The sequence below is a fragment of the Schistocerca piceifrons genome, chromosome 2, assembly GCF_021461385.2.
Source record: "Schistocerca piceifrons isolate TAMUIC-IGC-003096 chromosome 2, iqSchPice1.1, whole genome shotgun sequence".
NCBI classification, from domain to species: Eukaryota; Metazoa; Arthropoda; class Insecta; order Orthoptera; family Acrididae; genus Schistocerca; species Schistocerca piceifrons.
In genome coordinates this window covers 742,864,349-742,882,545 of record NC_060139.1, presented here as the reverse complement: position 1 = coordinate 742,882,545, position 18,197 = coordinate 742,864,349, and positions in this window count along the sequence as shown.

Genomic DNA, 18,197 nt, shown 5'->3' with positions numbered 1-18,197 from the left:
TGAGTTTAACACTTCAGTTAAAGACATAATGTACATTTGGAGTATTGTTTCACCTTCAATGTGTATTATGAGTTTCAAAGCAACATCGATCTTGACAAGCTTTTGCATACAGATATATTGCAACTAACTGTGGCAACTTCAGACTCTCGACATAGACTGCATTGATGGGACCCACCATCAGACTACAAATATGATTCAGCAATCGTAATATTACACAGTATTTTAGAATATATGTATAATTAAACTTAAAATTAAAAATTATACTTTCACAAAGTACCTGGTACAGAAATATGCTTTACAAAGAATGGAAATGTGCTTTTCATAAACAAAATCACCTTTAAATGTCGTTCATAAACAGTTAATTCCAAAAAACATCCATTTACTGTTTAATTACAGAATTAATTTAGAAGCTAACTGTTATACTGAAACTTAGTCTAGTAACAGACGTTATGTAACTGTTGTCCCAAAGATAAATAATTTGGGAATACTATTTCAGGAATTGATGTCAAATAATTTTCTTAAATTTTCTGTGAGATGATTTATATAAAATAATGATAATTTGAAATCCAGCAGAGGGCCTTTTTAAACATAGTCAATTACAAACTTACGTTCAAATGAAATTATGTATGACAGCATAAACAGTAATTTTCAAAATACATATTCTATATGTGACGTGTATCAGGATGTGCCTCAGTCCTGGCATCTCTCTCTTCATTATAGTGTTTCCTTGTCTGCTACACAACAATCTGAACTTCTAATCTCTATTCATTTTGAAAATGATAAAGTCATATATTTCTGTGACATGAGTCCACTTTTAAACAACCTGCTACTGATTGTATAGTAGATGCATTTAAATTCAGCAGTTTGGATGTTGCTTCAGACTGCACAAGGGTTTTTGTTGAAAAGGACTGTTCCATACACCAAACCAAATGACAAACAGAATTTTTACCAGTTTTAACACTTCAATTTAATATACTACTTTTTCTTCTTCACAAAATATGAACATTACCAAAAGTACAAATACGAATAAACAATTCTGTCAAATAGTCTCTTAGCAGCAACTCTCAGCTCTCTTAGCAGATTTGTTTGCACAATCTAAATGTCTTCTGAACAATCAAAGTGCCACAAAGTATTGTTAAGAGTTCTCAGTTAATTATACTTGTAACTCAAAGTTACAAGTGCACAAAGTTTTGAATTTGTTTTACAAATGGCTCAGTAAAGTTTATTACAAAAACAATCCAGTATAAAGATGTAGAAAATTAGTGCAGTTAACATCTTTCTTATGAGACGTAAAGTACATTATGATTATGTAGATGAAAATCACTAACATGTTTCCAAAGTGTGTGAACATGCTGTGTGCTACAACAGTTGTTTTCAGAATATGTAATTAAATATGCTTTTGGACATGAATAAGTTCATGTTTTTTAACATAGACAAAATTTTAGAATAAAAAACATGTTTCTCAACCCTAGTTAGGTTTTGTACTTCATTGCAATCTCAGGTATTGAATAACAAAGTATTGCCAGTACATACATGAAATTATAATGTTGAAACAATGGAAACTCCAGGTAGGAATGTCAACAGTGTAGATTGCTACTTACCGTAAAGAAGACATGTCAAGTTACAGGCACGATTAAAATACACTCACATAGAGCTTTTGGCCACAGCCTTCATCAGTAAACAAACACACAAACACGAACAACCACCAACTCCAGCATCTGGGACTGAAATGCAACATCACGTGGGATGCGAGCAGCAATCTGGAGGGGGTTGGGAAACGAACAAAAAAGGAGAGGAACATGGAAAGACAGGCAGATGCATTGGCAGAGATCTGCAAATAAACAGGGTGGGAGACGTGAAGGGGGAGGAGATGATAGGACAGAGGAAGTTGAAACTGTTGGGTGGAGGGCTTGGGGACAGCATGTTACTGTAGGTTGAGGCAAGCCGTATTAAACAAAGAAGAGAACAGTGGGAGGAATATATACAGAGGCTACACAAGGGAAATGAACTTAAAGACAGCATTATAGAAAGGGAAGAATAAACAGATGAAGGTGAGATGGCAGGTATAATACTGTAGGAAGAATTTGACAGAGTACTGAAACACCTAAGTCAAAACCAGGCACTTGGAGTAGATGAAACAGCATCAAAATTATTGAGATCTTGGAAGAATATTCAATGTAAAAGATAGTTGAGACCAGCAAAATACCATCAGACTTGGTAAGATGAATGTAGAAATTTCAAATAACAAAGGTGTGAATAGTACAAAGCCATACGTTTAATAAGTAAGTCACACTTTCAGAATACTGCCAGTAATTGTTAAAAAAATTACTTGGGAGGCCGGTAGAGAGAGCCTTGAGAAAAGTCAGTATGGATTCGGGGGGAATGTAGGAATGTGGTGAGTCAATATGACCCTAAAACTTATCTTAGTAGATAGACTGAAGAAAGGCAAACTTACATTTATAGCACTTGTAGATGTTGTTGTTGTTGTTGTGGTCTTCAGTCCTGAGACTGGTTTGATGCAGCTCTCCATGCTACTCTATCTTGTGCAAGCTTCTTCATCTCCCAGTAACTACTGCAACCTACATCCTTCTGAATCTGCTTAGTGTATTCATCTCTTGGTCTCCCTCTATGATTTTTACCCTCCATGCTGCCCTCCAATACTAAATTGGTGATACCTTGATGCCTCAGAACATGTCCTACCAACCGATCCCTTCTTCTGGTCAAGTTGTGCCACAAATTTCTCTTCTCCCTAGTCCTATTCAATACCACCTCATTAGTTATGTGATGTACCCATCTAATCTTCAGCATTCTTCTGTAGCACCACATTTCAAAAGCTTCTATTCTCTTATTGTCCAAACTATTTATCGTCCATGTTTCGCTTCCATACATGGCTACACTCCATACAAATACTTTCAGAAACGACTTCCTGACACTTCAATCTATACTCGATGTTAACAAATTTCTCTTCTTCAAAAATGCTTTCCTTGCCATTGCCAGTCTACATTTTATATCCTCTCTACTTCGTCCATCATCAGTTATTTTGCTCCCCAAATAGCAAAACTCCTTTACTACTTTAAGTGTCTCATTTCCTAATCTAATACCCTCAGCATCACCCGACTTAACTCGACTACATTCCATTATCCTCGTTTTGCTTTTGTTGATGTTCATCTTATATCCTCCCTTCAAGACACCATCCATTCCGTTCAACTGCTCTTCCAAGTCCTTTGCTGTCTCTGACAGAATTACAATGTCATCGGCGAACCTCAAAGTTTTTATTTCTTCTCCATGGATTTTAATACCTACTCCAAATTTTTCTTTTGTTTCCTTTACTGCTTGCTAAATAGAGAGATTGAATAACATCGGGGAGAGGCTACAACCCTGTCTTACTCCCTTCCCAACCACTGCTTCCCTTTCATGTCCCTCAACTCTTATAACTGCCATCTGGTTTCTGTACAAGTTGTAAATAGCCTTTCGCTCCCTGTATTTTACCCCTGCCACCTTTAGAATTTGAAAGATAGTATTCCAGTCAACATTGTCAAAAGCTTTCTCTAAGTCTACAAATGTTAGAAACGTAGGTTTGCCTTTCCTTAATCTTTCTTCTAAGATAAGTCGTAATGTCAGTATTGCCTCACGTGGTCCAGTATTTCTACGGAATCCAAACTGATCTTCCCCGAGGTGGGCTTCTACTAGTTTTTCCATTCGTCTGTAAAGAATTCGTGTTAGTACTTTGCAGCTGTGGCTTATTAAACTGATTGTTCGGTAATTTTCACATCTGTCAACACCTGCTTTCTTTGGGATTGGCCTTATTATATTCTTCTTGAAATCTGAGGGTATTTCGCCTGTCTCATATATTGCTCACCAGATGGTAGAGTTTTGTCAGGATAGCCTCTCCCAAGGCCATCAGTAGTTCTAATGGAATGTTGTCTACTCCCGGGGCCTTGTTTCGACTCAAGTCTTTCAGTGTTCTGTCAAACTCTTCATGCAGTATCATATCTCCCATTTCATCTTCATCTACATCCTCTTCCATTTCCATAATATTGTCCTCAAGTACATCGCCCTTGTATTGACCCTCTGTATACTCCTTCCACCTTTCTGCTTTCCCTTCTTTGCTTAGAACTGGGTTTCCATCTGAGCTCTTGATATTCATACAAGTGGTTCTCTTTTCTCCAAAGGTCTCTTTAATTTTCCTGTAGGCAGTATCTATCTTACCCCTCGTGAGATAAGCCTCTACATCCTTACATTTGTCCTCTAGCCACCCCTGTTTAGCCATTTTGCGCTTCCTGTCGATCTCATTTTTGAGGCATTGTATTCTTTTTTACCTACTTCATTTACTGCATTTTTTTTATTTTCTCCTTTCATCAATTAAATTCATTATCTCTAGTCTTACCCAAGGATTTCTAGCAGCCCTCGTCTTTTTATCTACTTGATCCTCTGCTGCCTTCACTACTTCATCCCTCAAAGCTACCCATTCTTCTTCTACTGTATTTCTTTCCCCCATTCCTGTCAATTGTTCCCTTATGCTCTCCTTGAAACTCTGTACAACCTCTGGTTCTTTCAGTTTGTCTGGGTCCCATCTCCTTAAATTCCCACCTTTTTGCAGTTTCTTCAGTTTTAATCTACAGTTCATAACCAATAGATTGTGGTCAGAGTCCACATCTGCCTCTGGAAATGTCTTACAATTTAAAACCTGGTTCCTAAATCTTTGTTTTACCATTACATAATCTATCTGAAACCTGTCAGTATCTCCAGGCTTCTTCCATGTATACAACCTTCTTTTATGATTCTTGAACCAAGTATTAGCTATGATTAAGTTGTGCTCTGTGCAAAATTCTACCAGACGGCTTCCTCTTTCATTTCTTCCCCCAATCCATATTCACCTACTACGTTTCCTTCTCCCCCTTTTCTTACTTCCGAATTCCAGTCACCCATGACTATTAAATTTTCATCTCCCTTCACTATCTGAATAATTTCTTTTATTTCATCATACATTTCTTCAATTTCTTCATCATCCGCAGAGCTAGTTGGCATATAAACTTGTACTACTGTGGTAGGCGTGGGCTTCGTGTCTATCTTGGCCACAATAATGTGTTCACTATGCTGTTTGTAGTAGCCTATCCGCACTCCTATTTTTTTATTCATTATTAAACCTACTCCTGCATTACCCTTATTTGATATTGTATTTACAACCCTGTATTCGCGTGACCAAAAGTCTCGTTCCTCTTGCCACCGAACTTCACTAATTCCCACTATATCTAACTTTAACCTATCCATTTCCCTTTTTAAATTTTCTAACCTACCTGCCCGATTAAGGGATCTGACATTCCACGCTCCGATCCGTAGAATGCCAGTTTTCTTTCTCCTGATAACGGCGTCCTTCTGAGTAGTCCCTGCCCGGAGATCCGAATGAGGGACTATTTTACCTCCGGAATATTTTACCCAAGAGGACACCATCATCATTAAACCATACAGTAAAGCTGCATGCCCTCAGGAAAAATTACGGCCGTAGTTTCCCCTTGCTTTCAGCTGTTCGCAGTACCAGCACAGCAAGGCTGTTTTGGTTAGTGTTACAAGGCCAGATCAGTCAATCATCCAGACACAATTGTAGATATAGAGGCAGATTTTTACAATGTTGACTGGAAAACACTCTTTGAAATTCCGAAGGTAACAGGGATGAAATACAGAGAGCCGACAACTTGTACAAAACCCAGACTGCAGTTGCAATATTTGAATGACATTAAAGAGTAACAATATTTTAGTAGGGAGGGATACAGTGTTGTAGCCTATCCTGATGTTATTCAGTCTGTTCACTGAAAAAAGCAATAAAGAAAACCAAAGAAAAATTTGGAAACAGATTTAAAGTTCATTATCTCAAACTTGAGGCTTTCTGGTGACATTCACATTCTGTGATAGATGTTCATATACAGGCAGCAGTTGTAAGTTGCCAACTCTTATTTAAAAAAATCCTTTTATTACTGAAATCAAACTCACTCAAAAATATAGTTTTTTTGTATTTTTTTGTTGTATTTGTGACATAATAATTACATTAAAAAATCATTTTAGTATGACTGAACACTTCTCATCTGAGATTAAGAACAGGGAAATATTTCTGCTGATTATTCATTGCACATCACCACAGTTCCCATTGTGCAGATAACTTACTCACTTCACTTAAGACATTCTCACATTTTACTATTTCAGTACAGTTTCACAGATCTTGTGGACCATCTTTTGAGTTGTGACCTCCTCTACACATCCCATATATTCACCATCATCATTTATGTATGAATAAGAATAAGAATCTTTATTAGCCATTCAGTATTTTCTTATACAATGGGCTTCGTCAGTAAGTTCAATTACAGTATAAAGATGGTTATATTCTCATAATAATGTATATATAAATCATATGAAATGTAGTGTAGTACAATAGCACACATTTGGAATTTTATATGTTATTAATTTTACAACAAAAAGGAAAACATTATACAGATTTATATTAAGCAGGGAGTATTCATGTTGATGACACTATGACATTATCATATACATGTTGATAACACTATGTCATTATCCTAAGCTATTGATACAAATTTAGGTCCTACTACAGGCAGAGGTACCTTTCTCTATGTTAAAACAGCAAAACTGCCATATTACAATCTTTAAATTCATCAACTGAGTAAAATGCTTTACCTTTGAGCCATTGACCCAATGTTCTCTTAAATTTACTTTTAGATACTATTTGTACAATTTTAGGGAGCATATTAAACAGTTCGAGGCCTACATATTTATAACATACATATTTATAACATTATATATAATATATTTATACATATTTATAACAGAGCCATGTGTGAAAGCACCCACGTGATTTACCAACTGACCTGCCTACACTGTGACGCATTCTTTGTGGGAATGACCAGCAACAAACTGTCCATTCGCATGAATGGACACAGGCAGACAGTGTTTGTTGGTACTGAGGATCACCCTGTGGCTAAACATGCCTTGGTGCACGGCCAGCACATCTTGGCACAGTGTTACACCGTCCGGGTTATCTGGATACTTCCCACTAACACCAACCTATCCGAACTCCGGAGATGGGAACTTGCTCTTCAATATATCCTCTCTTCCCATTATCCACCAGGCCTCAATCTGCGCTAATTTCAAGTTGCCGCCACTCATACCTCACTTGTCATTCAACAACATCTTTGCCTCTGCACTTCCGCCTCGACTGACATCTCTGCCCAAACTCTTTGCCTTTACAAATGTCTGCTTGTGTCTGTGTATGTGCGGATGGATATGAGTGTGTGTGCGAGTGTATACCTGTCCTTTCTTCCCCCTAAGGTAAGTCTTTCCGCTCCCGGGATTAGAATGACTCCTTACCCTCTCCCTTAAAACCCACATCCTTTCGTCTTTCCCTCTCCTTCCCTCTTTCCTGATGAGGCAACAGTTTGTTGCGAAAGCTTGAATTTTGTGTGTATGTTTGTGTTTGTTTGTGTGTCTATCGACGTGCCAGCACTTTCGTTTGGTAAGTCACATCATCTTTGTTTTTAGGTATATTTTTCCCGTGTGGAATGTTTCCCTCTATTAATTCATATCATTAATTTGAACCCAACAATTACGTTTGTTATTGTCACTGTTGCATTTCGAAATCTTTTCTGTCGTCTTATTTTCTGTTTTTGTTTTTGCCAGTAGTTTCACTTTGTATTGACCTCCTTTTTACTGTAATCTACTATACAATTTTATCCCGCCTATATATACTCAATAATACGTCACCCACTTCCAAACCATAACCAAAAAATTTTTTTCCGCTTTCAACACTACCGCTGCTATAAAATCCACCGTTTCTAGTCCACAAACAGTTCCTTTCACCTATTAAACAACCATTTCGTCTAGTTCTGATAACTTTTGCTTTATTTCCATTTCCGTTTTTCCTACATCACTGATAATTTTTAGCCGCTTCCCACAGGTTTTAACGTCATTATTTCTTCGCCAGACAATTGTTAGCCTCATTTTCATAATCTGCCACCACAAAACCACTCTTTTTAATACATTTACACGCCGTTTTTTCGAAATTTTCCCGAATCTCTCCATCCTTTAACGTGTTTTGGCGGCAACACAACCACCTAACCTTTGTGCACATCGTTGTCTACCAACCCAAGTTCACCACAGGATCAACATAGCCCAGCTTTATCCAACACTTTTTCGCCCATTTTCACAACAGATCTCCAATTACTTTCTCCAGTTATTTTCATTTCCATTTCAACCTCATGTTACACTTTCCACCTTCTAATACCATGTCACCCTCACAACACCCCCACAACGACCCCATTAAGTTTTATTTACATTCCCTCTGCAAACATGCCTTCACCCTAGCCAGATTACGCTCGCATATTTTATTTTCTCAGGCTTGTCTGATATTTGGCATTACCCCCAAAGGCCTCACACTTAAAGTTCCCATCTCTGGCTGCAACCCTTCTTTCCATCAGTCCCTATACCAGTTCCAAACTGAACAATCCATTGCCCTCACCCACCTAATCCTTAACCTACACATCAACTCAGCCAATGAACACACCCGTCAACTCCTATCCTTAATAAAAGTCCTCAATCTTTCCTCTCCCACATCCACACTGGCTGTTCAGAGCATCCTCCTACAGGCCAACCGCAAATTAGAACAGCATGCCACCCTTCACCTCAAAAAACTATCCAATCTCCTGGTTTCCCACCTCCAGAAAGGCAACTCACTCACCCTTCACAACCTTTCCAGCAAACCTCAACCTCCTCTCATTGCACACAAACCCAGTCTCTCCCATCTACTCAACCTCCCACTTCCAGCTCCACTCCCTCCAAAACCTCAAAATTCCAATCAACACAATCTGGAACCACAACACCCTAATTCAGTAGTTAACCTTTCCTCCAAACCTCTCTCCCAATCCGAAACCTCTGTCCTATCCAAAGGCCACACCTTCAGCCTCACTCCCAGATTCCACCAAACAGCCCTTGTCAAAGATTTACTGTCCTACACTCGTACTCTCTGCTGGAAGTATCACTTTGCCACGAAGAAAAATGATCCTTATCCTACTCCTAATGATCCAACTCCCCAAGACACCATCCAAATTGAACCCTGCCTGGAACAGTTTCGTCCTCCGTCACAGCGGGACCCACCTCCTCTTCCTCAAAATCACCCTCTCCAAACCTTCCAGGAATTTCTGACTTCCAGCCTTGCCTCTCAATCCTTCTTAAAAAACCTTAATCCTACTCCCAACATCACCACTGCTGAAGCCCAGGCTATCCGTGATCTGAAGGCTGACCGATCCATCGTCATCCTTCCGGCAGACAAGGGTTCCACGACCGTGGTACTTGATCGTCGGGTGTATGTGGCTGAGGGACTGCGTCAGCTTTCAGACAACACCACATACAAAGTTTGCCAAGGTAATCCCATTCCTGATGTCCAGGCGGACCTTCAAGGAATCCTCAGAACCTTAGGCCCCCTACAAAACCTTTCACCTGACTCCATCAACCTCCTGACCCCACCGACACCCCGCACCCGTACCTTCTAACTTCTTCCTAAAATCCACAAACCCAATCATCCCGGCCGCCCCATTGTAGCTGGTTACCAAGCCCCCACAGAACGTATCTCTGCCTACGTAGATCAACACCTTCAACCCATTACATGCAGTTTCCCATCCTTCATCAAAGACACCAACCACTTTCTCGAACACCTGGAATCCTTACCCAATCCGTTACCCCCGGAAACCATCCTCGTAACCATTGATGCCACTTCCTTATACACAAATATCCCGCACATCCAGGGCCTCTCTGCGATGGAGCACTTCCTTTCACGCCGATCACCTGCCACCCTACCTAAAACCTCTTTCCACATTACCTTAGCCAGCTTCATCCTGACCCACAACTACTTCACTTTTGAAGGCCAGACATACCAACAATTAAAGGGAACAGCCATGGGTACCAGGATGGCCCCCTCGTACGCCAACCTATTCATGGGTCGCTTAGAGGAAACCTTCTTGGTTACCCAAGCCTGCCAACCCAAAGTTTGGTAAAGATTTATTGATGACATCTTCATGATCTGGACTCACAGTGAAGAAGAACTCCAGATTTTTCTCTCCAACCTCAACTCCTTTGGTTCCATCAGATTCACCTGGTCCTACTCCAAATCCCATGCCACTTTCCTTGATGTTGACCTTGTAACGGAACATATTAAAGGCTTTACTTTAATGAAGTATGTGATACCCTCCAAATTCAACCAGTTTAACAAGTATTTATGATTATAGAAGAGTTATTGTGTATGTTAACAATGATTGCACAACATGTCTCCATAAACAGTCAACCCATTAAATTGTACTGAATAACTGACCCACACAAAAGTTAATATCACTTGATCACTGATACAGCAAATGTCATCATGTAAAAACACTAAGTTTATCTTGAATAATTAATATGAAGTACGAAAAATAGTAGCCAACTTAGGTATTTTGGATCTCCTTAAATAAAAATCACCCAGTGAAACCTATTTGTTCACTAGGAGCGTCTTCACTCAGTATTCACGTAATCAATGTCACTCGATGCAAATTAATAACTTATCTGCACAAATTATGATAACAGATGTACATGTGACTTATAAACTATATCTCTTTTTAGTAGTTCTTTGACAATGTTATAAATACAAGCAGCAAGAAGGGTCGGGGGAGGCAGTCGGAATGTCACTTTGGTAGAGTGTGTTTGTGTGTTATTGTTTGAGGTGGATAAACAATGCAAGGAACATGTAACGGAAATATTACTTTGTCTTTTTCATGGTCTTTGGTGGACAGTGGAATTAAGATGGCCACCAGAGTAATAAATATTTGAGGTTTACATATTTGTTGGTTTCGCTCGTTCTTTATCATCAAAAGCATATAAAAAACACGGGACCTCATGTTTTTAACCCTAGACAACCAGATTTAGAGCCAGCATCAGCATCGAGAGACAGCAGCGATCCAGCAAGTAGCAGCGATTACTACAACGCATTTTAATGGCGCCAACCAAACATCAAGTGCTAACAAGCTCCGTAAACGGGAGTGAAATAGTGCGATTACAGCAATTAGCTATATCAACGACTAGGCGACCATTACAACCTCCACCTGTCCAATGGCCAGCTTCACACGTCCGTCCACATCAAACCCACCAACAAGCAACAGTGCCTCCATTATGACAGCTGCCACCCATTCCACATCAAACAGTCCCTTCCCTACAGCCTAGGTCTTCGTGGCAAACGAATCTGCTCCAGTCCGGAATCCCTGAACCATTACACCAACAACCTGACAACAGCTTTCGCATCCCGCAACTACCCTCCCAACCTGATACAGAAGCAAATAACCAGAGCCACTTCCTCATCCTCTCAAACCCAGAACCTCCCACAGAAGAAACACAAAAGTGCCCCACTTGTGACAGGATACTTTCCGGGACTGGATCAGACTCTGAATGTGGCTCTCCAGCAGGGATACGACTTCCTCAAATCCTGCCCTGAAATGAGATCCATCCTTCATGAAATCCTCCCCACTCCACCAAGAGTGTTTTTACGCCGTCCACCTAACCTTCGTAACCTCTTAGTTAATCCCTATGAAATCCCCAAACCACCTTCCCTACCCTCTGGCTCCTACCCTTGTAACCCCGCCCCCGGTGTAAAACCTGTCCCATGCACCCTCCCACCACCACCTACTCCAGTCCTGTAACCCGGAAGGTGTACAGTACAAAGGCAGAGCCACGTGTGAAAGCACCCACGTGATTTACCAATTGACCTGCCTACACTGTGACACATTCTGTGTGGGAATGACCAGCAACAAACTGTCCATTCGCATGAATGGACACAGGCAGACAGTGTTTGTTGGTAATGAGGCTAAACATGCCTTGGTGCACGGCCAGCACATCTTGACACAGTGTTACACCGTCCGGGTTATCTGGATACTTCCCACTAACACCAACCTATCCGAACTCCGGAGATGGGAACTTGCTCTTCAATATATCCTCTCTTCCCGTTATCCACCACCCCTCAATCTGCGCTAATTTCAAGTTGCCGCCACTCATACCTCACCTGTCATTCAACAACATCTTTGCCTCTGCACTTCCGCCTCGACTGACATCTCTGCCCAAACTCTTTGCTTTACAAATGTCTGCTTGTGTCTGTGTATGTGCGGATGGATATGAGTGTGTGTGCGAGTGTATACCTGTCCTTATTTCCCCCTAAGGTAAGTCTTTCCGCTCCCGGGATTGGAATGACTCCTTACCCTCTCCCTTAAAACCCACATCCTTTCGTCTTTCCCTCTCCTTCCTGATGAGGCAACAGTTTGTTGCGAAAGCTTGAATTTTGTGTGTATGTTTGTGTTTGTTTGTGTGTCTATCGATGTGCCAGAACTTTCGTTTGGTAAGTCACATCATCTTTGTTTTTAACTATTATGTATCTTAGACAGTCTAGAGTATGGCAGATCAATTGTGTGGTTTCGTCTTGTATTGTGGGTGTGGAGAGATGACCTAATGGGATATTGAGCTATGTTTTCTTTTACGTGTAGTAAGCAATAATAGATGTATAAACAAGGTACTGTCATGATGTTAAGTTTTTTGAAATTATCCCTGCATGTATCCCTACTAGATAAACCCACTATACATCGAAGAGCTATTTTTTTTGCCATCTGAAAATTGATATTGAATTGGGAGAATTTCCCCAGAGCAGAATACCATATGAAAGATGGGGGTGGATATAAGCAAAATATGAATGCAGCAGTAAGTTTTGGCTGACATTACTCCTAAGCTTATAAAGTAGGAACATAGCACGTGCAAGTTTAGAACAGGAGTATGTGGTATGTTTATCCCAGCTAAGTTTCTGGTCAATCATCATTCCTAGCAGTTTAACAGACTTATTTTCTTTGTTTGATACCTTCAAATTAAAGAATATTTCCTCAGTTTTTGTTTCATGTATGAATAGGGAGTTTGCACTAAACCAATGAACCGATTTTTCAAATATTATATTTTTTTTTTTTTCGTACAGATTCAAGAGTCTTGTCCTGAATTGATAAAAGGGTAAATACTGTGGCATATCGTTAACATACACTACAAACAGGAAGGGCCCGAGTATGGAGCCCTGTGGCACACCTCTTTTTATTGTTTGTGGGTTTGACAGCTGCCCATTTACACTAACAAATTGTACTCTGCTGCTTCAGTAGGATTTTAATAATTTCAGGGTGTCCTCTTCCATGCTGTAGTGTCTTAATTTCATGATCAAAGTACTATGAGATACAGTGTCAAATGCTTTACTCAGGTCTAGGAGAGTAGCACAGGAGATTAATTTATTTTCAAAGCCATCATATATATCGCTTACAATATTTTCAACTGCTTTAACTGCGGATAGTTTAGACCTGAATCCATACTGTGAGTAACTTAACAAATTATTCCTCTCAAAATAGTGATTCATTTGTTGGTGAACACAGTCTTTGATTATTTTAGATATTATTAGGATTAATGAGATAGGGCAATAGTTACTTGGATTTGATTTATCTCCTTTCTTAAATATGGGAATAGTTACTGCTATTTTCAAACAGTTGGGGAAAATCCCTTGCTGTAATATACGGTTAATGAGAGTGGTTAGAGGGGGCAGAAGATCACTTGATATCTTCTTTATGACAAAGTTTGACAGACCATAGAAGTCCTCTGCTCTGGAACTACTTAGTTTGCCTATTGCTTTGCTAACATCATTTTCAGTTACTGTTGCCCGGCAGAATTTATGGACTACATACTTATTTGAACCTAAAAGAGTTTTAGCATCAAGCATGGTGTTGAGGGGAGACAAATCTTGTTGTAAACTGAAGTTAACAAAGTGTGAGTTTAAGATATCTGGCGCTATGGGTATAGCTAGTTGAGTTGTTGGTCTATTTATTTCACTTTTAATTACTTCCCAAACAGCTTTACAGCTGTTTCTGGATTTAAGAATATAGTTATCATTCGCCCTACGTTTTGCTCAGTTGACAAGTATGAAATTCAGTGATTCAGTCATAAATACCTTGTAATGGGGAAAAGTTACCAAAATACCTTTCCAGAAGGTGGATTGGTTGGTATTTTTTTGTCTCGTGTGTTCTTTGAATCTTCTTTACGCACATCAAAAATGAAAAACATGAAGTTGACAACATTGAAAAAACACTTCAATTCCTGCACAAAATCCCAAGAGATCTAATCACGAATATTTTGGAGGACTTCAAAATATACGTACACACTACGATATACTAAATGAACAAACCAGTTTCAAGCACATACAGTTTGTAAACTATTTAATACAACATTAACCCATTGTCTTAGTCAAGTGTGCCAAGTGGTCAAAAAACTAAGGAAAACTGACAGTTCCAAGAAATCTTGAACTTCCCAACAATGTGATAAAATTAAAGGTAGATAAGAAGTATTTATATATTCTTTTTAGAGACACCAAACTGCAGTTCTTCCAATCTAAATACAAAGCCAGTAGAAAAACCTACAGGGAAGCACTTAAGACATTAAAAGCACAGATGTATGCAGAACAGATGAGGCAATCCAGCAATATTAGGAAAGCAGCAGGGAGTATAGCAAACAAGGAAAGCAGGAGAAGTGACAGTGTAGTCTGCAATAACATCATAATAGGCAATGAAAAATTGCTGACTGGTCCGAAGGAAGTATGAGAATCATAGACGAATTTAGTAACATGAGTAGGAAGGATTTGATTGATCCACCACAGGTGCTAAATCCCAGTAATGTCAGTAATTCATTTTTCCTGAGGTGTGTTACAGAACTTCAAATCGTGAAAACCATTTCCACCTTAAAAGCAAATACATCCAATTGCTAGGATAACATCTCAGCCAAATTTCTGAGAGACTGTAATAATGAATTAATAAAGCCACTACAACATTTAACAAACAGCTCTTCAGTCAGGGATCATTTCCTGACTTCTTAAAAGTTACTGAAATAAGACTGGTGCATAAAAAGGAAATAATTACCAATGTGCGAAATTGTAGGCCTATTTCATTGACATCAAGTATCAGTAAGATGTTGGAAACGCTACTTCTTGACCAACTTGAGTTACTTTTCTGTAAGTGTAATCTACTTAAAAGCTCTCAGTATGGTTTCAGGAAGGGCAGGTCTACGATAAGGTCTGTAGCTACATTTTTTCAAGTGGTATTGGATAAACTTAATGATTGAAACAACTTATTGGCACTTTTTTGGACCTATCCAAGGCCTTTGACTCTGTAAATCATCCCAATCTTCTATATAACTTAGAAACTTATGGAGTCAGAGGAACAGCATTAGATTTCTTAAGATCCTACCGTGCTGTCTGGAGCTTGTTGCCTCGCGGTAGTGTTCTCGCTTCCTGAGCACTGGGTCCCGGGTTCGATTCCCGGCAGGGTCAGGGATTTTCACCTGCCCCGAGATGACTGGGTGTTGTTGTGTTGTCTTCATCATCATCATATCATTCATCCCTATTACGGTTGGAGGAAAGCAACAGCAAACCACCTCCATTAGGACCTTCCCTAGTACAACGGTGCAGGGCTCTCGCATCATTCCCCTACGCTCTGTCAAGAAGCATGGGACTTCATTTCCATTTCCTACCTTGCTGACAGGAGACAATGTGTTACTCTGTATCATACAACTCGGGGACGTACACAAACAGTAAAATCATCTTATAAAATTCTTAACTGTGGAGTCCCTCAGGGAAGCTGTATAAGGCCTTTTTTGTTTATTATGTACATCAATGATATAATAATTCTACAAAATTCAAACCTGGTAAATTATGCTAATGATACATCCTTCATAAGCTAGGGCTGTACAAAACAGCATTGCAAAATAATACACAGAACATTAGCCTCATCAAAAAATATCTCACCAAAAACAAATTGGCACTAAATAAGGACAAGACAATTCTGATGGAGTTTCTGCTAAATTATAAATCCAGACAAGTGGATGCTGAGCCAGAGTTATCAGTTGAAACAACTGATAAACATAAATTCTTGGGTATTATGGTAGATGAACATTTTACATGGAAGAAGCACAGCAGCTATACGTGTAAAAAAAATCTCCTGTAATATCTACCTTCTAAAATGTGTTTCTAGTATAATAACGCCACCTGTCTTAAGACAAATCTATTTTGGAATCATACCCTCCCACCTAAAATATGGTATCAAGATTTGGGGTGGGACACCAATGGTGTACATGGATAGGGCTTTCAGAGCCCAGAAAAGAGCAATCAGGATAATAGCTAATATTAGTCAACGTCAATTCTACAGAGAATACTTCATTATGTATAACATACTAACAGTGTATTCATTGTATGTTCTCAGGACAATACTGTACATTACTGTATGTAAAAGAAAATATGGGACATATTATAATCAACAGTGAAATCCGTAACTGTAATACAAGAAAAAGAGAGGATTGCCACATAGAATTTAGTAATAAAAGAGCAACAGTTCATAGTCCATTTTCTGCTGTAAGACATTATTTATAAGAGACTGTCAAATAATATAAAAATTCTAAATGGAAAGATATTTAAGACAAAATTAAAACAACTGTTGTTAAATGTTTGTACTCCATCAAGGATTTTTAATGTCTTGTGTATAATTTATCTTTATTTCTAAACACTTACTAGTGTTCATACGTTGATAAACAGACTATGTCTATGACTGTAAAAGATATTGTGGACAAAGGAAACATTTATTATTATTATTATTATTATTATTATTATTCATTATTTAAAATTTTATTGAAATTCTGTATAGGGGTAACAGATAACAAAAACACCATAGATTACAAACACAACAATAACAGTTCCATAGATACATAATCCGTAACAACGTAAATATCTTTGAGTAAACAATGAGCTGTCATAAGTGCAATGTCAAATTATTGGAGAACTCTAAAATGTTACTGACAAAAGCTTTACATCCAGCAAGTACATATAGCAGTAATAATTTACTCAAAGCTGACCTATGTTCATCTAAAACATCAGCATGCGAGTACAACTTCCAATGTAAAAAAACTTTATAAATTATATATTAAGTAAATTATACATAAATACAATTGTTTGCAGATATGCTGATGAGGGCAATATAGCTGAAAGAATCTTATATACTAAGAGAAAATGTCAAGCAACATACTGTCTATCAATTCTCCGTGTAATATTTCCTTTTGGGTAGAGGCCATGCACTGAATGCTCATCAGTGGATATTTTGTGAAGCAGAGTTGTCCAAATTGCTTTTCTCATCTCACAGACATATTTGCTGTTTCTCATGATGGGTAGAAGATAACATTTGGTAAGGTTTTCTGTTTCTGATTTGGTGAGTCCGTCTTATCCACCAGTTGCTTTACCATCAGAGAGTTGTTTTTTACTGTCAGGTTCTTGCATAGTTTCCTTAGTCTTGCCCCCATTCTCTTCTCCACATGTCCTATACATTCAATTTTTCTAAATTTCAGTTTCGCCATATGGTTTAGCAGCCACAATAGTGAGTACTACTGAATCCTTTAGACTCACCATTACCAAAACAGTGAGTGTATTGCACACCAGGTCTAGCTATTGACCTACTAAAAATATAGACTGCCTCTTTGCTTTCCATACCACCACTGAAACCTTCAAAGTTTTCATCATATTTGTGTTCATTTGCCCTATTGGCACAATCTTAGCAGTGTTTTGTCAGACATTCGTAGTCCAGCACCTTGCCTGTATCTACAGAGGTAATTGTGACAACTCTGTTCAGTGATATATGGCCTCTCTCATCCAGTGCAGCAGTAATATCAGTGGATTGTCATATATCTTCAGTTTCTTTTGCTGCCCTCTGCATAAATGCTTCAGTGACTTTTGTTAGGGCATTATGCAAATGTTTTTAATAACTCTCAAATTTTGACACGAAGCGGTGAGCAATCCATCATGGCACAGAATATGTGGCTTGCTTTTCTTCCCTTTCCAAAACACCTCATGGTAGAAGCAAGGCGAATAATCACTTCACTATATTTTGTGAATGTTGCAGGAGATTTAATTGTACTCTCATTACTTCAACACTTGACATTCTGCTACAATTTTACTGCCTAGGCCCCTTCTCGTACTTATGTCCTCATTAAACATAAGGAAGTTTTCGCTATTACACTATTTACATTTAGCAACAGACAAAAGCAATTCTGAAAAGTTGAACTTATCAAGTAAAATG